At 38.4% G+C, this 27,886-nt stretch overlaps 1 protein-coding gene and 1 long non-coding RNA gene across 2 annotated transcripts in view; one reads left to right on the forward strand and one right to left on the reverse strand.

Moving 5' to 3' along the window:
• LOC131425840 (chaoptin) overlaps positions 1-27,886 on the reverse strand; it is a 176,400-nt gene that overhangs the window by 77,391 nt on the left and 71,123 nt on the right. The window lies entirely within an intron of this gene.
• Positions 1,700-27,100, forward strand: LOC131425843 (uncharacterized). Its single transcript, XR_009229037.1, has 2 exons — positions 1,700-20,081; positions 23,013-27,100. It is a non-coding gene; the product is annotated as an uncharacterized LOC131425843 (long non-coding RNA).

Below are 27,886 nucleotides of genomic sequence, written 5' to 3' on the forward strand. Positions count from 1 at the left end.
GTATTTTTAAAGCTCATAGCTCAGTGATCTGTGAAAGGATTTATATAATCGAACTACCAATAGAATCGAAATTTTTCAACTTAAACGCGTATATCAACAGCATTAAAGTATTTCAATAGTACAGAACCACCAGCCAATCAGAACGCGTTCTGAGGAAGAGAACAAAATATCTGCTGCTGTACAACAAATCGTTCGAGCAAAATGTTCCGAACAGTGCTTAATATCGTAGTGAGCTCCACAATTTGGTCCTTCTGAAAGGCAGGAATGAATCCCGTACAGCTTTCCTGATAGTTTCTTTCAATGAAATGCAAATCCGAAATGAAATAATCGAAAATAAAATTCTATATGCTGCTATTTTTATAGCCGCTAGGACCGCCCATTAGTGAAAAAGCTACAAACGAAATCACATAAAAAGAAACCTCTTAACAAAAATTGGATCAGTTTGGATTCTATCGCCACTGCGAGCAGATGCATTGAGTGTCGTTTGCAAAGCTAGTTTCGCTTCCGACAAGAGCGATTACGTCACAGCTGCCAGTCGTTTGCATTGGTGAAAAAACAACAAAAAGAGGACAACGGTAGAGAAAATCAGCCGTTCTAATGGCTCTTAAAGTTTTCTAAAGAACTATTAGGATTTCTTCTTCGCAAATCAAAGGTAAATATCCTCAGTTTAGTGCAAATCTAGAACAGTTTGATTAGATTTGTGCACTTTTCGCTGTGTGAAATTCACAGTAATCGAGATCAAGTGAAGCTTTCTTTTTTTTTTGCGAAAAATGTGAAAAAGGCGAATGCTTGCATAATTCATACAATTGATCAACTAATTGATATTCGGAAGTGTTAAGCATGTTCCTTCAGTTGTTTTCGTATTCACGACATCCAGTTATGTCTCTGACATTACTCTCCCGCCTTTTTAAGTTCGACAAAAACTAAAATAATTCACAAATTTTTCATCAAGCATATTTTGAGAACGGATGATTCTTCTTTGTTGAGACATTTTCTTTTCATTCATCAAAATTGCGCTAAATTGTGGTGACGCGTTCTGAGCAAAGTCAAAGTCTTGGCAATTGGCATTACTTTCCTTTTGTGGAAATTGGCCTTTCTGTTTCAACAGACTTCGCAGCCGATTTTTAGAGTGGAGAATCATTGCATGGCTAGTACTATGGATCCTACTGACACTAAGAATCCTTCCAGATCGGGCTCGAACACACGACAACTGGCTTGTAAGACCAGCGTCCTATGCATTGAACCGCCAACCCGGGACGCACTCTGAACAAGTATGATTAATGAAAAAAATGATGTTTGCATGTAATTACATTCACATGCACTACGTGTTGTCACTGTCTCTTTTGACGTTTTGTACTACCACAAATCGAAATTCGATGCGTTATAAATTTAAAATTCTGTTTAAATTTTTAGTGTGAAAAATACAGTATAAAAGTAAAAAAAAAAGTGTAAAAGTACAGTACAAACTAAAATACAGTACATTTGAGGGTGAAAAACAGTACGCAGTATTTGGTTCGAAAATACAGTACAATACTTTAAAATACAGTACAGATACGAGCGATAGGTAAGAACTAACATATCCTTTTCAATTTGTAAAAAGTTATGTCAAGTTAATAAAACAGTTTCTTTATTTTGCATCGTCGCACTAAATTATTAAACACACTTCACCCTAAAGATCTGGAACCGAAAGTAGGACCCGGATGAAAAGAAACAGCAACCTATGAAACTATAGGAACTATTATCTGAGCCTAAGTTTGTGGAAATCGATCAAATTATTTCGGATAAATTTAGTGAGTCCGTTTTAGAGTTTCTGATCACTATTTCCGGTACTTCTGGAACCGGGAACTTGGAACCAGTAAGTAACTAATATAGCCTACAAATTGAATCAGTTTTGAGCGAAATCTAGAAGAATTTTGACCTTTTTTGCATCATCGCTCTACATGACGGTGTGCAATTTTAAACACACTTTACCCTATGAAAGCATAATGAAATTCAATAGCAACCTATGGGACTATAAGATATTTTATTTTATGAGTGACATTATTTGACACATACTCACACACACACACACATACACACACAGACATTGCTCAGCTAGATGAACTGTGTCTAATGATATAGAGTACTTAGCCCTCCGGGCCAATTTTCATTAGTTCAGCATAAACTTTCTATATGAGAAAGGCAATAAGTGTACTTTTATAGAAAAGCATCGTTGTCATGATTTTGTTATAACACTAACATACAAATTGAATAAAAGATTTACAAATTTTCATATTTTTCTTCTGAAAATATAGATTCAAATTTGGCAACCCTGCACGTTATACGAAACTGAACAGAGCACGCTGCGAAGGGACATACTGACGCGTACTTGTTTTGCATCGTCATTTTGAATGACGATTTTAATGTTTTGACACTCATCGCCATATAATTTTGGAACCAGAAGTCGGATCAGGATGAAATTGCACAGCTTATTTTAAGTCAATGAGAGCTTTAATTGGAATCATGACTCGTGAAAATCGGTTCAACCGTTGCTGAGAAGTCGAAGTGAGTTCCTTTTTTGGAACTTTACTTCACTATTATCCCAGAGTAGATTTTTATATACACTATCTAATAAGATCTTCTAACTAGATGAATTTGGCAGTAGGTTTTATTGAAATTTGCACCTCGTTTCGCCATCGCTTGTGAATAAATACTCATGAAATTGAAAATTTCCGCTAATCGCACTGTAATACCGGAACCAGAAGTCGGATAAGGATCAACTTTTCGGAGACTTTTCGAGAAATTTGCACATATTTTCTTGTAATTCCGCAACCAGAAGTTGGATCCACATGAAATTAAGGAAAATTGTTTGAGGCCATAAGGCCTTTCATTTGAATCTAAATTTGTGAAAATCGGAAGCCATCTCTGAGAAACGTGTGTGACTATTTTTTTTTGTTTCAATTATAGAGGTTTTAACATTAATGTCATTCGCCTCTTCGGGCCAGAAAAACTTTCTGACCCTATGTGCGGGGTTGGGAATCGAACCCAGGCGGGCTGCGTGAAAGGCATCGACTTACCCATCACGCTATACCCGTCCCAAAAGAGCCTGTGTGTGACTATTTTCTTCCTTTTAGTTGGTGCATATCACCCTTTAACTCCGGAACCGAAAGTCAGATCGGGATAAAATTTAATAACAGTCTATGGCACAATAAGACCTTCAATTGAATCTGAGTTGGTGAAAATCGCGGAGGAAATTAAGTGACATTATTTGTCATACACACACAGACATTTTGTGATCTCAACGAACTGAGTCGAATGCTGTATGACACTTGACCCTCCGGGCCTTGGTTGCCTTTAGGTCGGTTTTCACAGCGATTGCATAAGGTTTTTATATGAGAAAGGCAAAACTAGGTGATGACTTAATTAATTCATGAAACTTGCCCACGGTCTTGCAAAATGGATTCTATCTTGCCTATAATAACACATGGATCAATAAGTCCCGAGACTAACAATGGAAACAACATTTTTTTTGCAAATTTTTTTTTTATTCATCGACATAATCACCTTTTAGGGTGATACAATGATTCCAACGTTTTTCCATGTTTATAAAAAAATTTATCTTTCGCTTCAAAATAAGCTTCAGTTTCAGCGATGACCTCCTCATTTGAGCCAAATCTGTTTCCTGCAGCATTTTTTTAAGATCAGCAAAGAGCCAGTAGTCACTGGGGGCTAAATTTGGCGAGTATGGAGGGTGGGGAAGCAGATCAAAGCCCAATTCGTTCAATTCCGCCATTGTTTTCATCGACTTGTGGCAGGGTGCATTGTCTTGGTGAAAAAGGATTTTTTTCTCTGCATGTGCGGTTGTTTTTTTACGATTTCCTCCTTCAAACGCACCAGTAAGTCAATATAATAATCACTGTTGATCGATTTACCTTTTTCGAGGTAGTCAATGAAAATCACGCCATGCGTATCCCAAAAAACTGACGCCATGACTTTGCCAGCTGACTGCTGCGTTTTCTGACGCTTCGGACGGCTTTCGCCAGCTGTGCGCCACTCAGATGACTGCCGCTTCGACTCTGGAGTGTAGTGATGTATCCATGTTTCGTCCATGGTCACGTAACGACGCAAGAAATCTTTTTTGTTGCGAGTAAATAGCGATAAACTGCTTTCTGAATACCTTAAAACCGGGTATAAATAAAATTTATAAAACTTAAACTGCTTTCTGAATCATCGACTCGTTGCTGTTTTTGTTCCATCGAAAGCAATCGCGGCACCCACTTGGAAAAAACCTTTTTCATGTTTAATTTTTCATGAAGGATAGTAAATACACTTCCATATGATATCTGTGTCATCTCAGCAATCACACGGAGCTTTACTTTACGATCTTTAATTATAATTTTTGTCACTTCACTCACATTTTCCGGTGTAACGGCTTCCACAGGTCTACCCGAGCGTTCCGCGTCATTTGTATCGATACGACCACGTTTAAACTCGGCGAGCCACAGAGAAATCGTTGCTTTCGATGGACAAGAGTCCGGATAACATTTTTCAATCCATTGTTTCGCTTGCACGGTGTTTTTACCCATTAAAAACAATGTTTTATCAAAACACAAAACTCAGTTTTTTCCATTTTTTAAACAAACTACAAAACGACTTTACTCCAACCTCGATAACTCAGCTGTTTCTGGTCGGATCGACTTAAAATTTTGACCCGTTTCAAGCAAAGGCTAGTACTCTAGAAAGACGTGGTTACTGGTTTACTACGAGCGCCATCTCTGCTTAGTCTCGGGACTTATTGATCCATGTGTTAGCTGGTGGAATTTAAGGATATAAATCATGGAATAATTTTTCCATGAATGTTTTCACCAAGCATAAAAATGAGATAGCTAGAGATGAAGACGCCACCGAGTAGTATAAACACCATTTTTGTTTTTTTTTGTGAAGTCCCAAAGGGTTTTGAAATGTAACTTCAAAGTGTTGAAAAAATGATATTATTCTAAGTTCGACTTTCATACTGTGAATACGAAAATAAAATTTTGAATTTTGAACTTCAGTTTCAAAAGTATATTTTTTCTTTGGTTTCATCAATCATTTAATTGCTTTTGTTTTGTTCGAAGAAAAATATTGCATATTTTTGATTTTCATTCTACATTTTCGGAAACGTTCACGTTAGATCTGCTATCGTTCTAATCTTAATTTTACCCGCTGTTAGAAATCAGTATTTCTTATTAATCGTATTTAAAGCGCTGCAGAATTTGTTTCAAAAATAGTTCTGTCATCAAAACGTTATATTTACCAACAGTGCTGCCAAATTCGATGTTAAGTTATAAGCAAAACTTAAAAATGGTGTCACGAACGCATATAAAGTTATTAGTTAGAATAATGCATTTTGTTTCCATTTTCTAACACCATGGAAAAAGAAAATTTCATCACAGGTCGGAAGCAAACACAATAACAATAACAAATACGGTGACAACTGATGGCTATCTTCTGCATCATTAAACCTATGTTGCTACCAACTCAACAGCAGTTCAAGACGAAGGAAGAAGAAAATATGGTTTTGCTGTTTACCGTTTGCTGATTCTACGACCTTCTATGACCCAAGCAGAACAGATGTAGACCAATGTTGTGGGTTTATCTAATAACTTATTATTTAATCCTGAGACAATCGACCCGAAACATTTGATGACCACCCTACGAAAAAATGTTTTACTGCAAAGGGTAAAATGACGACACGGGCTTGGCCTAATCGGCTCCTCTACGCCGGAGCTGTTGGTAACGACTTGGCCAAACCTATTCGCTAGCAAAACAGAATGATTGGGCACTATCAGGAATCAGAACAAATTGGCTCAAATGGCACGTTCCCCTTGATATTTGGAGATTTGTGCCTTGCCATCAATTTGTTTTTAGCATCATTTTCCCGATATATAAGAGGGAAGGATTGAAAGGAAATGGTAAGGGTTGGACTAGGAGGATGGGAAAAATTGACGACACAAAAACACATAAAAGCAAAAGTAAATTCTGCACCCCTAAGGGATGCTGAACAATCTGCTGAGGATCACATTTAGTGGAAGCAGAAGGAAATTCTGAACCTCTACGAGGTCCCGAACAGTCTGCTGTTAATAAAACCTCCAACCCCCGAGAGGATTTAGAGATCTTACAAAAGCGACACCATTCTGCACTCCCGGAAGAATGCAGAACGACTCGCAGTATGTACGAGCAGAAGTAAATTCGGTACCCCCCAGAGGATGCCAAACAATCTGCCAAACCCTATTTAAGGTTAATACAGAAGGGATTCATTCACTCCAGGAAGAACGATGAACCCTTCTGACTATAGCTCCTTACCACATTGGGTGAGAAACGAGAGAATATCCTTCAATTTTAGCTCCGCATACACAGACTCAACCATGTATGGAGAACCAAAAACCCGGATACGTAGCTGCCTCAATGCGGGACAGTTACATATCAGATGATATGAAGTACCATAATCGCATTCACACAAATCACACGAATAATACTCAGCACGTTGAATAGTAGCCATGTGATAATTGAGTTTGCAATGTCCAGTCAGAGCTCTGACCAGAACACTTCAATGATACTTGGAGAAATGCAGTAGACACTTTGACATTTTCAGATCTAAATCTGGTAGAAATGCTTTGTCTGAGCGCAAGTTTGCAAGCTGCGCCAGTAGCTGGCATGTTTGGATGCAGCCCAAGAACGTATCTTGTGCTTTATCCAACTAGTTGAAAGTGGTAAAGCTGGTTCAGGACCAACGAAATCATTCGTTGCACCAGCTCTAGCCAACTCATCAGCCCATTCATTTCCAGTAATACCAGAATGGCCGGGTACCCATAAGAAGTAAACAGCATTTGAAATGCTGAGGTCTTCAATTTGAGAATATATCTGGGTTTGAGTCCCCATGATTTTCCAAAAGCTCGTCTGCATTGGCCGAAAGCCATGCAAGCTCTTTTAATCCTGAAATCAATGTGAGCAGACCAATTCAGTTTTGAGTCAAGAATAACCCCGACGTATTTAACTTGATCGACCACAGTGACTCCTGAACCAAAGAACTGCAACGGACGAGCTCCTGTAATTATCCTACGATGAGTGAAAAGCACCATTGATGTTTTGCCCGGATTTACAGATAATCCAAACCTGACAACACCATTGTTCAACAGATCGCAGGGCTTGCTGCATTAAATCAAAGAGAGTGTTAATGCTTATACCACCTTGAGGACACCCACAGACACTCAGCTTTCTAATCTCTGGCCTGCCGAATCGATGATCAAAGAAGTTGATTGCTAAGCATTGCGTGTATCCAGTAAGGGAAAAACCCAAGATATTCCGTTCACGACTGCAAAGTTTAACCTCCTGCAGCCATTCAGCCATCGGCACGGAAATACACCTTGACTTAGGAGTTCCTATTTTTGTGGCCTTTTACGACATGGAATAGGAAACCAGTGGATCAATTCTTGGTAAAAAATAATTCCGCCGGATGCCACACGGCTTACCTGTTTGGTGGACTTATACCACCGGTACAGGTGGACCGTAGCGTTATTCTTAGCAGTTGGGAAACCGCTACCGACACTACACGGCTATCTAGGCTGCTCAGAGAGGGAAGTTAACATTGATGGTCAACTTCCATGGATGGCCGAACAGCCGGTTAATTTCATCACAGGTCGGAAGCAAACACAATAACAATAACAAATACGGTGACAACTGATGGCTATCTTCTGCATCATTAAACCTATGTTGCTACCAACTCAACAGCAGTTCAAGACGAAGGAAGAAGAAAATATGGTTTTGCTGTTTACCGTTTGCTGATTCTACGACCTTCTATGACCCAAGCAGAACAGATGTAGACCAATGTTGTGGGTTTATCTAATAACTTATTATTTAATCCTGAGACAATCGACCCGAAACATTTGATGACCACCCTACGAAAAAATGTTTTACTGCAAAGGGTAAAATGACGACACGGGCTTGGCCTAATCGGCTCCTCTACGCCGGAGCTGTTGGTAACGACTTGGCCAAACCTATTCGCTAGCAAAACAGAATGATTGGGCACTAACTCTAATTGTGCATTTACCGAACGAAGCGAGCATAAACTTTTTCCCCTAGAAGGAAAACTAGGTAGTGCGATGACTGGAAGGAGATAGCATTGTAGAGTACGCGTGAACCGGTTATGAACTTTGTACTTCAAAAACGGTCAGGGCTCGAAACACGAAAACATTTTTTTTTTCAATGCTCGTGAAAAATACTGATCCACCATAAGCAATGTTGAACAATTCGAACAATCACTTCGTTGGCAAATCGTAACTGATGCCCTCTAATCAACCAAATTACGACAATTCAAAGGTACCGTCATGACGCCGGCTCTTATTACTATTCCATCACCATGTAACTTTACATCGTACTATGCTCTAACACTCCTCAGTGGATTCAATAATTCCGTTTTCTCTTCCTCCAACTCCATCAATCGACTTGAATACTTGAAAGTCCCACCCAAGTCCAGCTCCTTTCGCTCGAAACAATCTTCCATCCGTGCATGTCTACACTGATTTTTCTTCTTCTCCTTATATACTACTATACTCCACGCTTTTCGGGCCAGTTCCAAGGATTACAGATACCAACAGAGCGGCTCTCGCACTTTGTGGTAATAAATGTCGCCCCGTGTCTGTACCGGTGCCATTCCACCTAGTTCCACCTCCTTGCAGTAACAATCGCCAAAACCAGCGCCACCCACTCACGCTGCATTAGGTTAGGTCTCACGATCGCTCTTCGCCGCTTCAACCGTGCCCCTCTTCACAACCAACCAACCAACCGTTCATTGCAACCAGCGTCGGACTCTCGAAAGGGGGAGGAAAACCGCACAACAAAAAACAATCTACTTTGGGCCCTGTGCTATGCCAGTCCACTCAGCATTCACTCTATCAAGTTTTGGAGTCGATTGAATAGTGGAGAGCCATTGGTGATGCTCTTGATTCTCTTCTGACAAACAAATTCTCATTATTGAATATATATGTACAACAAAATGTGCATCTCCTCTCAGTTCGAGTGAGTTCGTTGTGTGTGGGTCGATTTTTCGGTTGTAGGTTTGGTAGTCTACTGACATACTCCTCGCAGCTCGCGTTTCCCGCGGGTCGCAGCTGAACTAATACGGCACTTTGGGATGGGTGCGTTTGGTAGTTTAAATAAACATTTGAATTTTCGTGTTCGGACAAAAAAAATCTGATTGCTTTAGCACTTATTGAATATCAAACACAATGCTGCAGAATTCTAGAAAAATGTAGACCAGTAAGATACTTTTTTATGATACGAACTAGTATAGAGATACACATTTAATCGTGAGCACTAAAATTAACCTGACAGTATATTGAAAGAATAACATACAATAATTGATGTTTTGCCATTTGGACTTGTACTAAACTAGATCATTTAAATTTTTAATTTGGCCATATGTCGACTTTATTGAAGGATGTTCCTGAATGTTATCCGAATCCGACTTCCGGTTCCGGAATTACAGGGTGATTAGTGTTAAAATTCCTATTTCAAATTATTTAATCACTTTTCTCAGAGATGGAATGACCAGTTTTTTCAATCATAGGTTCGAATGAAAGGTCTCATGCTTCAATACAAAACTTACAAATATCATCCGGATCTGACATCCGGAATTATAGGGTGAAGTGTGTTCAAAATTTGATACCGTCACTTAAAGCGGCGAAACAAAAAACATAAAACTATTTCTAATCTGGAATCGAAACTATTCCAATCGATAGTTATTATCAGTAGACACAACCGAACAAATCGATTTCGGCTATCCTGTTTCCCGGTATCCGATTTAGGAAGCACCAAAAATTGTGGTCATATATTCCAAAGATATCACTCACTTTTGTCAGCGAGGGCTTGACCGATTTGCACAAGATTAAAAAGAAAGGTCTTATGATCCCACAATGAACTCCTAAATTTCATAGTTGACAATTATTTCCACGAGTAAAGTTCCAAATAAATCGGTTACTTCTCGTTTGGAGGACGGCGCACAAAGCAAATCTGCCACTTGCTTGTGTGCCCTTTCCTAAAGCGCTACCGTACCGCTCTAATATTCTGATTTAAAATCGATTTTATAAAAAATTAATGTATATGAGGAAATCCAATCAACTCTATGCTTGATTCAAAGTGGAAACACTGAAAATGTTTAGGAACTAGATGTAATTGCGGATTATAACACTATCATTTGTGGCCCTTAAAACTGTCGATTTGTATATGTAATATCTCCATTGTGTTCATATTTTGATGAATTTTCCGCACTAGAACAAAAAAACGGTTCTAACGGCTTCAAAAATAATAACATATACAGTTTTGAGGTTGAATACTACATTCCAGATGATCATTTTTCGTTTTTATGGCTGATTAATTGTATTCTTTCTGTTACTCGCACGCAAACGATCAGCAGCTAAATGATGTAATCGAGGGATTCATTTCAGACTTTCAGAAGGTGGCATTTTCTACGATATTGAACGCTGTTCGGAGCATTTTTCTCGAATGCGAAGCAGTCAAATGCTGGTTTTATTTGCACTCGTTTGGTGCGAGTTTCTCAGATTTGCATTAAACTGATGATTATTACCTTCGATAAAAAGGCAAAGAGGTAATCTTAATCGTTTTTTAGATAACATTTAGAGCCATTAGAACGACTGATTTTGTGTAATGTTCCCTTATCGTTATCCTCTTTTCGTTGTTTTTTCATCAATGCAAACGACCAGAAGCTGGATGATGCAATCGCTATCGCTAGATATTCATAGTCAGATTGTTCATCGAATATCTCGGCTTTGAAGGCTTGTAAATCTACCGTGACAAAGTCTAGATAATTTGGTTTAGATGCGATTAGTACATAAAAACATATATGTTATCGCGATAAAAATAAAGTCTTGTATTTTTCTGTGAAACAAAGTCAGTTTCAATGCATCCGCCATTTTTTCGCTTTGGTTTCCTGATAGCATTCTGAAAAAGGAGAGAGAAATAAAATTGGCTCGACAAGGCTGCCAAACACACAGACATGAAAGTTGAATATTTTTACCTTTTTCATTATTCATTGGAATCCATGTAATGTCCAACCCATACGATAGATTAATGTGATAAAACTTCTCATCAAAATAATAAAATGAATGCTGGCAACCCGGTACAGTTTGCTCATATACGAGAGAGTACAAGAGAAATACGATGCCCAAAGGGAATTGAGCGAGCCACGTGGTCGATTCAAAACTCAACACGCGACTCTCTGTCCTCAGACCTTAAGCGACCGTTCATAAACCACGTAGACTAAAATCTGGTATTTTCAAATAGTTGATTGGTTCAATTTCAACCTTTTTTGGCAAACGTTCACTTTCGCAATTCCAATCATATTGATTTTTCAAATCCGGTTCTGGTTGGAAGAAACCACACTGACAACTACTTCACGTCAGAACAAAAATATGAATAACTTTTTAGGCTTCCTCGCGATTTGGTATTTTAATAATTAATTTCTTTTTCTTATTCGTGATCGGCTATAGATGAGTGATAAATTCTGATCATTTTGTCACCCTACTAACATCGGTCCTTTGCCGGTTTCTAAAATTCTCTGGACATTTCACTCGTCAGAACGCTCATGGATTGCAGAAGCAATTGACATTATCTACATTTCTCCTTTCATTGCTTGATTACGATGTGACTGAATAATAACTAAATAATAGCAGAATAAAAGGAAAAACAATAGAATGTTCGGTCTTTGAGTATACCTCTACTTGGTCATAGAACTAAGTTAAATTGCTTGAAAAAATAAAAGAATACAAGACTACGTAGACTTTAGGCAAAACCCCCCTCCCTCTATCTCGTAGACAAACGTTAACTTTTGTCAAATACCTCCGAATACAAGCCAAGTATTATCGTTTATGTGGAATATTTGAAAATATAACTTTTTGAATGTTCTCTTGTCTTCAATCGTTCTTTTGAAAAAGAATCTATGCGTGCTACTAAACTCAGGCATATACATGGTTAGCAAGTTAGTCTATACATATACATATAACCTCATGTTAGTCAATCATAATTACTAATGATTCATAACTACAGCTATAGTAATAAGAGTAACAGTAATCACTAACAATAACGGATGAATTAGCATATATACAAAGTGTGAAGGATTCAAAAATCCATTACGTCCGGTCTTTTTTACAAGCTATCATTACGAGAGGTAAACCCACTGCTCTCAATTACTGAAAAAAGTTCTGGTTTCTATGTGTCGGTTTTTCTTGTTATGCTTTGTGCGACGGTTCGTTCAACTGAAGCGGATAAAATTTTGCGCGCATTTTATGACGCTACATTTCACCTTGAACCATCATTTCGAGAGGCTAAAACGTAAAAATCACTTCCAGTATTTTTCCAACCACGACACCATAAAATTTACACCAATAAAAGTTTTGGTTTCTTTAAATTTGGGTTTTAAAAACTTTTTCATTTCGTTGCGCTTCGATTTCTTATCACTTTCATATATAGATTTTCAATGCAGATTTTATATCCCCCGATACAGATACAGATGAGATCTCACTCATTTACAGAAAAAGTAGAACAACTCTTATTTAGAGTAACTTCTTAGTAACTGGAATTTGACTTCTTCTACTGGAAACGATGATGGCACTCAATACCTAAAATAACTCTACTGTGTTTATTTATTATTCCGTTTACAATTGATTTTTAGCGAAAAAACAATTGTGAAACTCATGGAAACTACTACGTAATTTAAACAGAAATTGAATTTATGTTTACCAAAACAGCAAACATAATTTCTAATGAATAAGTCTCGCATTTGATTTTCAATACAACTGCTCGCAACACAAACATTGAACTTTAAACTTTAAAAACATTGAACTTTTAGATAAATAAATGGTAAAACTACATATTGTAGAATTTATATGTTATGTTTTAGTAAATAGAAAATCGACAACGAACTGCATTTTTATGGTGAAGCATGTCTTCGTACGCCTGAAATTTTCAAGCGCCTTTGAATGTACGTGTTTTGATGATTGCACATCAATTTCTATGAAAATAACAATCTATACTTTTCAATGAATATGATTCAGATAGTGTTTAAAATATGTATAAAAAGTTATCAAACATTCATACACCTTTTCAGATGATTTTTATTTAAGAACTTAACTTTTCGTTCAATATCTTTGAAACGTGATGTCAGGTCTGTTCATTTATTTCGCGAGATAAAAACCGGATACAAATTATCTCATTGCTTTTTGTTTTCATTGCATATGTAATGCTGTATTTCTGAAACTTTTATCACATACTAACAGACAGGACACTCAAATTAGATTCTTCAATCAGTTCAACGGTCATTTCGAATATTCCTTTATTTGGGACAGTGCTCACATGTGTCATGATGGCGCCACGTTACCCTATCAAAAACATCCTGTCTGTCATCTAGATTGTGTTTATTTTTTTCATTTACCAACAGAGTTGCCATTCATACAGAATTACCTGTGATGTATTGATTTGTATACGTCCATGCGAATTTCATGCAGGGTACAGATTTAATACATATTGCCAAAACTATATACTGAATTGTGCCTACTTCTCATCTCCAACGCAATAGAAAATCGAACCCGTTTTGTTACAATATTTACTTGTTTCTGGTCTGCCGCCACTTAATTTCGGGTGAAAACTACCAACACAATAAAAAATAGTCTAGATGAACAACGTTGAGTCAAATAAATGGTTACCTTCCAACATCGCGAAAAAGTTAAATATATTATCAACGTAATCCAATAATTTATTGTGACGATTCATTTTCAAATATTTTGATGAAATCAGGCATCCCTGCAAGCAGCTGATCGGTGTTGACAAACGAGGGGAAACCAACTAGTAAAAAAACTTGTACATAACACAAGGGGTGTACAGATAGTAAAGAGTTCGCGCAGTACAATATAGGTGGAACTAGTGCATCACGAAAAATATTTTTATAAGAATTTACTAATACTGTCATGTCTGTTAGTCTGTGCTTTTATGATAATATTCTCATGTCGGCAAGTTTTGCGTTTATTTCAAGGAGATAAATCTGGTACAACTTATCTGCAAGTTTCGAATTGTTTTTCTAAAAATAAAGAAAACTGCACACATTGGCCTAAAATTTCATGAGGCAGCCGAGACTATGCGGGTTCGGCAGTAAAATAGTTTTTACTGCAAGGTTTTCAACTCGGTTTTTTTTTCATAAGAGATATACAACCATTTCGGCATATATGTAGTCCGATACAATTATAACAGCCATTTGGAAAATTTTTAATAAGTTGCACAACTGTTTTAGTTACTTCGTTTTTACATGACGATGTGAAAATTTTTGCAGAGCTTCTATAACTACTAGTGCAACATGACCATGTTAATGATTTGCTGAACCATTGTTTTAGATGTACTTAAAATTGTTCGAAAGACTGTCCCACAAAGTATGGACGCAACCAAAAACCGCTGCCATTTCGCAATGGTTCAGAATCTGTCCATTTTTATGGCTGCGTCCTGTTGTTTACACTCTTCTCTAACCACTTGTGCAGTTGTTTATTCGTTTTCATTAGTTTGTTTCGAAATGCGTGGACTTTCAGCAGAACAACGTCGAAAAATTGTGTACAAATGGTGCACAGAACGCGGACTGTCACTGAGAAAGATAGTAAAAATGGAAGGAGCCTTTGAGGATAAACCGAAAACGGGTCGAAAAAAGGTCCTGCTAACCCTCAGTTGGATAAACGTATACTGAAGGCGTTCGAGTAAAAGAAGGAGGTTTCAGTTCGGAATGTGTCCAAAAAAGTGGGCACTTCGAAGTCAAATGTTCTTCGTGCTAAAGAACGCTTGAATCTTCGAACCTATAAGAAGCAGAAACAACCAAAACGTAGTCCGAAACAACAAGCATCGATCAGGTCGAAAGCTGTACAATACGATTCTTGCTGGAAATTTGACCTGCATAATCATGGACGACGAAACCTACGTGAAACTCGATTACAAATCCTTGCCGAGACCACAATATTATATGGTGCGAGAAGGGCAAGTGTAAAAGCAGTCCGAGACATCGATTGAAGTCGAAAAATTTGGTAAGAAAGCTATGGTCTGGCAAGCAATTTGTAGCTGCGGTAAGATTTCGAAACCCTTCATCACCACTGCTTCAATGAATAGCGAAATATACATCAAGGAATGTTTACAAAAACGACTTCTACCCATGATTCGAAACCACAAGGATCCTGTTGTCTTCTGGCCAGATCTTGCTTCTTACCACTACTCGAAATCAACGGTAGAATTGTATACTACCAAAAATGTCACTTTCGTTGCCCAAAACTTCGACCAATTGGGAAATTTTGGGCATTAACGAAGGCACATCTTAGGAAACATGTCTCGGCAGCCGAAACCATTCAACAGTTCGAAAAAGATTGAAAAAAAGTGTCAAAACTTGTCGCCAAGAAGTCTGTACGGAATTAATTGAGAAACGTTCGCAAGAAGGTGCGCCAGCTAATCTACAATGGCTAAGTAGCAAATGTTGAGAATAATATTCTGTTGTTGTAGTCTAATGTTATCAGTATATCGAATAAAATTTGAATATCTAACACTTGTGAATTATTTGCAGCGAAATCAAAGTGTGTCCATACTTTCTGGGACAGTCTTTATAGTGATTTTTTCGGTAGTATTGTAAAACTCAACAGATATGAGTTGCACATCCGATTTTTATATATTTAAAAATCTTTCTGAACGTATTTAACATAAAAAACAATTCTAAAACAATTGCAGAACCTCTTGAAATTTCAATAAGTTACATTTGCTACTTGGGTAGTACTCAAACTCTGAATAACTAAGTGCAGTATTTGAAAAAGTTTTACGCCATTCTCGAAAATCTAGTAATTTAACGTGCTACGGTTTCATAAACTGCTTCATATGTGAAATTTCGCCCACTGCAGCACTCGCTTTTCGAATACTTGTAAAAAATGAATGTGCAAAGTGATATCACAAACATTATCAACATTGCATGTATAACGTTGCGAAATTCTCGTAATCTGTATCTGTAATTTTTGTTTAGTTTGACGATTATTCATCTTACTTTTTACTAAGAAATAATCAACATTAGTCTTACTGCCGAGTAATGTAATACAAATACTCATTGTCCAAAACGATGTACTGCACTCACTCTTTCTTGAATCAATTGATGGTAGAAAAAAAGTTTTCGATTTAGGTAGTTGGGCCATACGATGATGCGGTTACTTCTCGTGAGTCGAGTTTTCAACTACGGTACAATATTGTAGTAACAACAGCCGAAGCCGAGACTCGAGAAGAAAGGTGACGCGCTTCATGGTTCCAGTTTTACTTTTGAAACAGGCTGGATGAACGTCGTGCGGTGAGGCCGACGGTAACCGCTTTGCGAGGGTGGATGTGCCTTGTAGAAGCTGCGGCGCAGTGTTTGCCTGGCAGTGTCTTATTTCATCGCGGTTCTTCCTCGCTGACTCATTCACTCTCCCAAATTGGTCTCTAGCATGAGATATGTAAACGTACATAGTTTGCCCTTCTGTTCTGGAGAGCATTTGAGCGATTGTGTGGTGAGTATCTCCAATGTGTCTGATTTACAGGGAGAGCAGCGTGGCAAGTGAGAGCATGCCAGAACGTGACCATTCGCCACGCGGGGGTGTCTTGAAGCGTGGAACCGTGGGACTAGTGGAGCAGAAGCAGTCTTGTCGAGTGTCACCGCCAACTGGTCGCAGTCGGTTGTGATCCGTGTTCCGTTCCGGTTGTGTTTTGCTTCTTATCCGTGCCGCCGTGCCCCATTGGTGGTGCTATTCTTTTGCTTGGTATTGGGAACACATTTTCCCCTTTTGGGAGTTTGCGTCGGCATCGCAAGTAGGCAAATGAAGTCAGCACAATCTTGAATTTTTCTTTGTCAGCAAAAAACAACATTCCCCAACCGGAGAAGCTAATCTGTGAGCTAATAATTTCTTGTGATTTCCGACGTACATTCAGAATAAAGTCATACTCCCTGACAGCGGCAACGAACAACGGAAGAGTTAACCAAACAACCGCGTAGCGCGAAAACGAGAAACGAGAGTTTGTGGTGTTTGTGCATTTTTATTTTCCTTTGTTTGAAAATAGCGATCCGACTGGAAGCGCAACAGTACGCGGCAGAGAGTGACGTGCGGGAAGCAAATGAAAATTCGACGATATTCAGTCAGTGTCACCCGAAGAACACAAAGAAGATCGGAAGCGAAAGTTTGGGTTGCGAAAGTCCTCGCTCGGTCACCCGCTCTTGGTCGCTTGGTACGCCGTTCATATCCCGGTTCGCACGCCCTCACCCTCACGCCACCGACAGAAACAAAACCGAAGAAACAAACACGTTTTCCCAACAGTTGCTAGTCCAATTCTCAACCAAAGGGTCACAGGCATCCGATTCGAACTCGAAGTCGGAGCCCGAAGGGTCAACCGGACAAGACGATGCAGTCGTTGAAGGTAAATTCAATTTCGCTTGACATTGTGTAGCTGAATTTCATAATCGTAGAAAGTTTTCTATGCGAAGTAGCTCGCTTCGGTGATTCGGAGCAAAAAAAAAGAAAAAAAGGGCTCTACTGAATTACCTTCAGTAGAGGTGATGTGAATATTCATATATTGTAATCTGGTAGAATGTAATCCTAGCAAAAGCAAAGTTTTAGGTTGAAATTTGTTTGTATCACTGCATTTCGAATGCCGAGATTTAAAATACGTTAATCAATGACGTGTTGAGAATGTACCTTACGGTAATTTGAATTACTCATAGCTCGAAAAATGTTCTCAAGAGATCATTGCATTCGATTATAAAGGTTAGTTTCAAATAATTTTCCTAATTAGTTGCATTTTCAATGACACTTGAGTAGATGGAAATATGTTTGTCTAAATGAAGAGCAGTGAACGCTAACTGTTGACTAAGCTTTTATCTTTTCAATTCCTTATTTTTTCCCAATTGTATTATTAGTCACTGTGTAACCTCCTAAGCACATTACTTTGGAGACTTATATCTCCTTAGTTTTCTCGTTCGATCTCGATTCTATTTCACCAAGCGAAGAAGAAGTGCGGACTGTGTTCAAATCAAGCGAACGCCAAAACACATATTTCCCCATTTAGTTCAATCTCCGCTCGCTCTGGTCCCGTTCCGTACGTTTTGCCCTCGATTTGGGATCGATCAAAACCAATCAATCCCCAATTTCCCTCACTGTGCGCCGCGTTGCGTCGCGTCGCGTCGCGTCCCATCGGATCCACGCGTCGTCTTTCCGTGTACGCGTGACTGCATGAGCGATTCCGGAGAACGGAGAACACGCTACGCTACGGATCGGTCGGATTGCCCCAAAACGAGAAATTCAAAATCAAGACGAAACCCGGGGCCCTCCGATTGAGAAGAAAACTGAAAGGCAAAATACAAAAGCGTGATATTTTTAGTACCCGATTTTGTACTTTTCATTTTCCGCTTTCGGTTCTGTACATTTCGGCATACAATTTCGTTCAATGGTGGATACCAGATGTTTCCTATATAGCGTAAACATACACATGGCTTTAGTCCGCCTCCACCATGTCGGAGAGAGACTTCGCTGTGAGTTTGCTCTTTCTCCTGCACTTCCCTCCTCTGGGTAAAACTATACCAACTGATGACATCTAGCTCCCCATTTCCGTTCCCCCTTACATGCGATGATACACGCGCATTGTAGTTCAGCCTGCTGACGGGATCGAGTACCCAACATGTGTCTCCTCACACAAGCCACCCACTTGTTCCATGCCAGCGTAGCACTGGTTCATATTTGGGCGGTTCATGGAAAACGCATCTGTCAGGCTTTTGTTTGTCTTCTGTGTAACCGGCTTTCTGTTTACATCGTGGGACGGGAGCGGGTTCGGAGGAGGTACAAATTATGCGTTACAATATACGCTTCTCATTGTAGTAATCATAGAAGAAGGGCAACACCAGACCGCTCAAAGGCCAGTAGTACCTACCTAGTTGTTGAAATCTTCAAACGACGTTGATTATTCTGTGATTCTACACGATCCGGCTAATATATAGTTCCGAGCAGAAGACTGCAATTTAAGAACTGAAGACTACAATTACCATTGTGTTTTGTTATCATTGCTTGCAGAATCTCAGAGTATCTGTCCAAAACACCGCTGTGATACGAGTTTTGAGTACTACCAACTTTTAGATTCGAATATTTATTCATAAACATATCCTCACATCAACACATTCCTTGCACTTATAGTTGACATTTTCGATGCCATCACAATCAACATGTTGTAATCATCAAATTAACGGACAAAGGGGAAAACAAAATATAATGTCGTTAATTGTTGACACTGTAAACAACGTTTTTTTTTGAGTCCATCAAATGCAGTACATGCTGTTGTATTCATCCACGCCATCTGTCGTATTACATGGTGTTTTTGTCTGACCAAATTAAGCGAACGCATTCATCGAAGCAACCCACACTCGCGGATGTTTTTTTTTTTTTTCAAAATTTCCCTTCTATCGCTCTCCAATCGCACTTTTGCAGTTAAATTATCGTTTCATCTACCTCTTTTTTTCATCCGCAGAGACTTTCTCTTTGTTTTGACGTTGTGCGATCCATGCATAATTTTCTGGCAGTCCTTTTGCAAAGGTTTTTCTTTGAATTGACTTTCATGCCTATTATCCTTAATTTTGATGCAAATAAATATAATGGACAACGTATGGTAAATCCGGTCATTGATTTTTTAGGCCGTGGACTATTTCGCAAATTATTTTAACTTCCAGTTAAAATTTTACAGTCGAGCAATTTTGCTTATCGAGTAGTTAAATATAACTAAAACTGCACAATGTTCCTAAAAATTGCGTATGAATTTCATAAGGCTTTTTATTGGAATTCCAATTTTCGTGACTTCATAAGGCGGTCTTATGATTCGCATACGATATTCTTATGGCTAAAAACCATATGATATCCTTATGAAATTCCATATATTTTTTGTCTGAGTGTGCGACTCATTTCAAAGTTTGACGGATGGGAAGTTATTTGGATTTATTTTGCACTGAAAATAAAATGATTCTTATTTTTGCCTTTCTCGTATATTTATTTATTTATTTATTTATTATTAAATTTATTCATCTGACAATAAAATGGTCTTAATGAATTGGTTTAGTCAAGTCATAAAATTGTAGATCGCTGTACTTTCTGCACGAATTTGTGTGATGGTTCATCAAATTCAAAAAGGTGTTCAACGGTGCCAAATGTCCTCAAGCATGATGTTATCGGTTCGTAATACCCGAACGTCGTTCGATGAAATCTCGGCTGAAATAAACTGGAAGAGCGCAGTGATCGTTGTGAAGCACGAACATCGAGTTGAGACAAAATCTTCGGTGAGTCGATATCCCCGTTGATCAGTTTTGCCACGAAAGTAGTTTGCTGAATTTTCCTGCGTCGTTCCAATGAGTCGAGTCCGATCAGTCGACAGCGATCGTGGTATGGTGGAAGATCAAGCGGGTTCTGCCAGGGAAGGTTTCTTAGAGCAAGACGAACAAATCGTTTCTGAACGCGCTCAATCCGTAAGTTCCATGTAAGTTGATAAGGACTCCAAATTACGCTAGCATTTTCCAGTATTGGACGAACCAAAGAACAATATAACGCCTTCAAACAATACGGATCTTTGAAGTCCCGCCCGATCTTTGCAATAAAACCTAGTTGCCTGGTCGCTTTTGAAATTACAGATGAACGATGCAGATTGAAGGTAAGTTTGGCATCTAACAAAACACCAAGGTCATTAACATGGTCAACTCTCTGGAGCGTTTGTCCATCAATTGCATAGTCGAATCGAATTGGGTTCAGTATTCGGTGAAACGTTATGACCTGGCATTTTGAAATGCTGACAATCAACCAGTTTCTACGACACCAGGCGACAAATGTATCTAGAAGTTTTTGAAGCCGGATGCAGTCGTCAATAGAGCGAACTTCAAGATATAATTTCAAATCATCGGCATATACTAATCTGCAGCCAACTCCGAGCACCGAAACAGCATCGTTGAAGAACAGCAAAAACAAAAGTGGACCCATATTGCTGCCTTGAGGAACTCCTGATAAATTTGAGAACAAAGATGATACACAAGAGCCGAGCTTAATTCGCAGGACTCTACCACATAAGTAAGAGCGTAGCCAGTCAGTAAACTTTTGTGTGGCGCCCAGCCGCAACATCTTGCACAAGAGTATTCGGTGGTCAATTCGGTCGAAAGCTGCTTTCAGATCAGTGTATACTGCATCAATTTGTACTTTATTCTCCAAACTCGAAAAACAACTGGAAGTGAAATCTAAGAGATTCGTGCTGACTGAACGACCTGGCATAAATCCATGCTGATCAGTAGAGATGTAATTTTTAGTACGAAAAAGTACCTCAGTGCTCACAATTATTTCGAACAGTTTAGATGCAGCTGATAAATTGGTTATGCCTCGATAATTTCTAACATTTGTACGATCACCGCTCTTGTATACAGGAAACATGAAAGACTGCTTCCAAGTCATCGGAAAAATACCTTGCTCAAATGATTTGTTAAATATAGTGCACAAAGGATCGGCTAAAGCAGAAGCGCAATGACTGTACACCGCTGCAGGTATGCCATCTGGTCCGGCAGAGAACGATCGTTTCAACTTCTTCGCTGCGGCAACAATCATATCGGGAGTAACCAAAAATGTGTCAATGTGCACTAAATTCTCAGGAACATCCACCGCGGCGGTCTCCGCATCGATACCGGAGGCTGTTTTTTCTGCAAACACCGAAGCAAAGAACTTTGCAAACAGATCACATGACTCCAAGGATGACCTGGATTCAACACCATCGAGACAAACTTTTGAAGGAATTGATGAGCATTTACGTTTCGAGTTTACAAAAGTCCAGAAATGTTTGGGATTCCGACGAAGATCAGTTTGAACCCGCATAACGTAGGATTTGTACAACCCCGCGTTTAATTTGCGATAGTTATCACTGGAACTTTTGAACATTCGTTTTATTTCAGAGCTCTTCCAGCGACGATGTTTGCGCTGCCAAGCATTTCGAATTCGTTTCAATTTACGAAGCAAAGCTGTGCTCCAAGGAGGACTTATTGGCCGTTTTACAAAAGGCAAATTTGAACTTAACCACTGAGTTATTTTGTTACAGAAAAAATATGCCATTTCATTTGCGTTGTCGATATCTTGCAAAGCACTCCAGTTAACGTTTTGCAAGAATTCAAGTAAAGCACCAAAATCAATTTTTCTATAATTTAATGGCCTTGATTCATTCGTGAAGTCCATGTTCCGGAAATTGTTTTCGCAGTCAGCAGCCAACGAGATAACTAAAGGCGGATGATGCGGGTCGACAGGTAGCAGTGGAGTAACGCTACAATCAACTATTAATTGATGCTCCGAAGAACAAAAGACCAAATCGAGCAATCGCCCAAGATGATTTCTGCACTGGTTTGCTTGATGTAGATTTAAAAAATCCATACCGTCGATCAGCGCTGTACCAGCAGCGGATGGCAACAAAGAACAAGCGGGTTGTGTTTCTTCATGCCGTTGATTCCACACAATGCGGGGCTGGTTGAAATCACCACACACCAGAACAATATCATTCACAGAACCTTTACTGCACAGTTCCGAAACAGTTGAAATGTGCGCATCGATCACATCAACGTTTTGGCTTTTATCAGGGGGAATGTACACACCGCATAACAGTAACTTTCTACCCCGCACTGTAGCACTTGCACACACTTGTTCAAGACACTGACCATTCACCGTTTCAATGATAGAGCTGACGTGTTTTCGTGAAATGGCAATCAAAACTCCACCAAATGATGCTTTGTCACTATTAGCTGAGCTGCGGTCACAGCGAAAAACATTGAAGGAATTTCCAAACAACTGCTGAGAGTTTATTCGGCTATCCAATCCGGTCTCGGTCAAAAAGATGACATCAAAGTTGCAGTCACTCGTCGTTAAAAAGATCTCGTCGATTTTTGTCCTCATATAGAATAGGTATATAGAAAGGCTATACAATCACTGTGAAACCCGACTTTTGAACCGAGGCCCGGAGGGCCGAATGTTATTTACCATTCGACTCAGCTCGATGAAGCAAATGTGTGTTTATGTGATGAATAATGTCACTCGATTTTCTCAGAGATGGCTGATTTTCACAAATGAAAGATCTTATGGTCCCATAGATTGCTATTGAATTTCATCCCGATCCAATTTCTGGTTCCGGATTTACAGGATGATATGCACAAAAAAAATGAAAAAATTGTCGCTCATTTTTTTCAGAGATAGCGTGACCGATTTTCACAAACTTAAATTCAAACGAAAGGTCTTATGGTCCCATAGCTTGTTATTGAATGTTATCATCATCTTACTTCCGGTTTCGGAGGCAATATGTGCAAATCTATGAGAAAATACGCACTCAATTTTCTCAGGAATTTCTTGACCAATTTTTTCAAACTAAGATGAAAATGAAAATTCTTTTAAAACACCCCGAATAGTTGATCCAGATCCGACTTTCGGTTCCGGTATTACAGCGCGATAAGTGAAAAAATTTTCATTTTCATGATAATTTTTACCTTTTTTTATAAATATTAAAAATAGGTATAGAATTCGCTCAAACTTTAGAAAAAAAAATCCGAGTCCCGGAGGGCCGAGTGTCATATACCAATCGATTCAGCTCGACGAACTGAGCAAATGTCCGTGTGTGTGTATGTGTGTTGTCAACTAAGAGGTCGAGATCTCAGAGATGGCTCGACCAATTTTGATCGAACTAGTCGCAAATTAAAGGTCTTCCCGTCACCCTGAACGCTATTGAATGGTTCTGAGATCAGATGTTTACTTTTTGAGTTATACGAAGTTTTATGTCAAAATTTTCAGTTTTTTGCCAATATCTGTCACAATTGACCTTGAAAAAAGAATATGTTTTTAGACTTAGATTCCGTACGGTAATAGATATCCAACAAGCCATAGATTGTTAAAATCTGCCATTTTTAAAGGAGATATCGATATTTTTGTATAAGCGACTTTTTCACCTATTCCAGTAGTAGGAGTTTTGACAGAGCAATGCGTGGGAGCAACGTGAAATTAACGATTTTTATACTGTTACATACAATTGTTTCTAAGTACCAAAAGACTGCGTACAACATGAAATTTTGCCTCCGACCGATTTTAGCACGGTTCGTTTTAGGCAACATTATCGTTCGAATATAACATATGTAAATCAGAGGATGGCCAAGATGGAAGCATTTTCGAGTTAAAAACAATTGCATAATTATATTGATTTAAACTACTGACAGTAAAGAATGCTGAAAGAACATAACACCGATATACCATTCGAATCAGTTCGTCGAGATCAGCAAATGCTTGTGTGGAAAATAATTTCACTCAATTTTCTTGGAGATGACTCAACCATTTTCTACAAACACAGATTCATACGAGAAGTGCTTCCAAACAAAGTTCCTGAATTACGTCTGGATCCGACTTCTGGTTCCTGAGCTACAGGATGATATGTCAAACAAAATTAAAATAGTGTAACTCATTTCTCTTATAGATGGCTGAACCGATCTAAGATTCAATTGAAATCTAAGAACCATCTGAGATTCAAATGAAAGGTCTTAATATTCTATAAAACATCTTGCTTTTTTGTCAGTCTGCACTGATTTTCGAACATTTTGAATCAAATGTAAGCTATACAACTCCTCAGGTGAATTTAACTGACTTCGGCTACACTGATTTTTAATTCTGGTTCCAGTATCGAATCGTTTTCTCGAAAAATCGTATTTCAAAAACAAAAATTCAAATTAAAGGATGTATGGTCCCATGCAACATTAATTTTATCCAATTCTGATTACCGATTCTGGAATTACAGGGTGATGAGTTTTTAAAATTTAAGCCGATATAACGGGTGGCAACTAAAATTTTGGAATTTTTTCGAGGCCTGTATGCTCAACAACAAACGAGCTCAGAAAGAACTAAAAGTGTGTATGTGTTAGCTCTCTTTCTCCTCTTTCTGCTAGTATTTCTGTTTTGTTCATGCTTGCTCAGTTTTGCTCAAAATGCCGTCGAAACAAGAAGTATTTCACGAGCGCATTGTACAGTTCTACGAACTGCACAGAAATCTCGGCAAATAGTATACGGTACAACATTTTAAAAGCAAAAATGTTGCGGCTTCTACAGTTTACAATATCCTAAGATGCCCAACAACTGCTCGTAAGGAAGGTAGTGGAAGACCAGCCAAAATTATGAACGCAAAAGGACTTCGTTCTCTTTCTCGTGCCTTCAACTTCACTGAGTCAAAGGGATGCCGCAAAAAAGTTCAACTGTTCTCACCAGTACATCTGCAAAACATTGAAAAGACTCGGAATAATGTACCGAAAGAAGACACGAGCCCCGGGATATACTGACACACAGATTTCAACGCTGAATTCCCAATGCCGCTTGTTTGATTCAAAATTTTTCCGGAAAAAGTTTTGTTCTGGACGACGAAAGCTGATGGGCTATACATGTTTTGGCCTCAATGTCGCCCAATCGAAGATTTCTTGAGAGTTTTGAGCTCCTTGAGGTACAAAAATAACTGGAGAGCCACGAATTGCTAACAGTTGATTGGTAGAATCAAGAGATGCATTCGCAAAGTTGACATGAAGGCCGTACAACGCTCCTGTTCCGACATCAAACGGAAGCTTCGCCGAACATCCGATTACGGACCGTTTTCAAATGTTCACTAATTTTTGATCAACAATGAACAATGTATCTTTAATTTCAATAAATCAGATCTTCTCCAAGTATGTTTGTCTTTATTTGACAGCTTGAGAAAGAAATTTAAAAAATTTAGTAGCCACCCGTTAGAAGATGACAATTCTAAAAAGCTTCAAAATTAAACTGAAAACTATTGCAATTTCGTCATATTTATTTTTTGGCCATACGAATCGTGTTGGGTTAAGCTGGTTCATGAATACCGGCTCTGGAAGTACCGTAAATAATCGAAAACTCTAAACTGAAACTTTTTTCGACATCTTATGGAATGTTTAATCGATTGTCACACGTTTAGATTCAAATTCGATCCGATTTGCAGCTTCGACATTACAGGGTATTGAGTGATTAAAATCACACATTGCCGCTTAAAACGACGGTCATTAAAATAATGTCATGAGTTTTTGACTAATAAACTTGTTAATAAAACAAAATTCACTTTTATTTTCTTTGATCTTTGTCTGTGGTGGTGATAGATAGATAGAGTCAATTTTTTTTTATTTTAATCACGAAATAGATTCCGATAAGAATTTCGTGTTGAATTGAAATGTTGCTGTTTTTTTGTTTATGATATTCGCGAACTAAACACATTCTCTGAAAACAAGAGTTTTTTTTTCAGCAAAGAAAATTCAGATTTTCAACAAATTTAATAGTTATTTTGAAAATTTTCTTGTTAAAATCAACTAATTCAAAAACAGTAATACGAATTAGGCACAGAGCCAATCTCGATCGTTCCATGCACTGCAGAATATTCATTATACTTTGAAAGATTTTTTAAACATTGATGCCATTTTTGTAGATTTGTCAGATAAGTTGTTAAAGTTTTCAACAAATGTCACAACAATAATTTTCGAAGATATTTCTTTAAAGTAGCAGACTTAGATTTTGGCAAAACTCATCAAAGCCAGTTCGAGTGCTTTGGAAAATATGATGTGGCATATTTTTCATAAACCCGCCGCGTAGAATTGCCCCCATCCTGAGTTCAAACTTGAAACCAATGCTAATACTAAAAAGTGGAAAAATAATTAAACGCATGAAGCATCACGATCATCGTCTTATAAACATATTCCGTAAGTAAATATTTAGTCATGGTTAAATATGCTCTACTGTAGACATCGACCAGCTCAGCTCAGTTTATTTTCATTGACGAGAGCATGTTCGTTGCAAGCTTACACAGTCTCACGAAGAAACACATTAGTAAGTAACATTTCACTCCGGGGAAATTTATTTTTACAGAATTCACCGAAACGTTATTACCATCATAGGAACTTCAACTCTCTGTGGAAGTGTATTTCAGAAAGTATTCGTGTGAACAATAGGTTAGTTCAGTCTATATTTTTTTAAATTAATACACATTTAAAGACTTTCCTCAGACAACAGGCAGAAATTTCTGGCTGCATTTTGACACAATTTTGACAAGCCTTGGTGACCGAACTTCCGACTTCTGGTGTGGTTTCAGCCAGCTATCGAAATTCCTTTCAAGTCTATGATAAATCTGGGACAGTCTTCGCATTATCAGTTCGGTATGAATTCCGAATCAAATTCGATAGATGGACGATAAATTTTCTTTCAATTGCAAATATGAATACGTACTCCAGTTCAACAACCGATTCCGAATGAGTTTCGCCGCCAACCGATTGATTCGGAAATCTGGCCGAAATGAGTGAAAAAAAGGCGGGTGGGTAATGTCAGAGACATAACTGGATGTCGTGAATACGAAAACAAATGACATGTTCCTTAACACTTCCGAATATCAAATAGTTGATCAATTGTATGAATTATGCAAGCATTCCCCTTTTCCACATTTTTCGCAAAAACAAAGAAGGCTTCACTTGATCTCGATTACTGTGAATTTCACACAGCGAAAAGTGCAAGAATCTAACCAAACTGTTCTACATTTGCACTAAACTGAGGATATTTTCTTTCGATTTGCGAACAACACATCCTAATAGTTCTTCAGAAAACTTTTAGAGCCATTAGAACGGCTGATTTTTTATAATGCTTTCCAACGATGCTTATTCATCCATCGAAATGACTGGCAGCTGTGACGTAATCACTCTTATCGGAAGCGAAACTAGCTTTGCAAACGGCACAAAATACATCTGCTCGCATTGGCGATAGAATCC

Source organism: Malaya genurostris, chromosome 1 (assembly GCF_030247185.1).
Source record: "Malaya genurostris strain Urasoe2022 chromosome 1, Malgen_1.1, whole genome shotgun sequence".
Taxonomy (NCBI): Eukaryota; Metazoa; Arthropoda; class Insecta; order Diptera; family Culicidae; genus Malaya; species Malaya genurostris.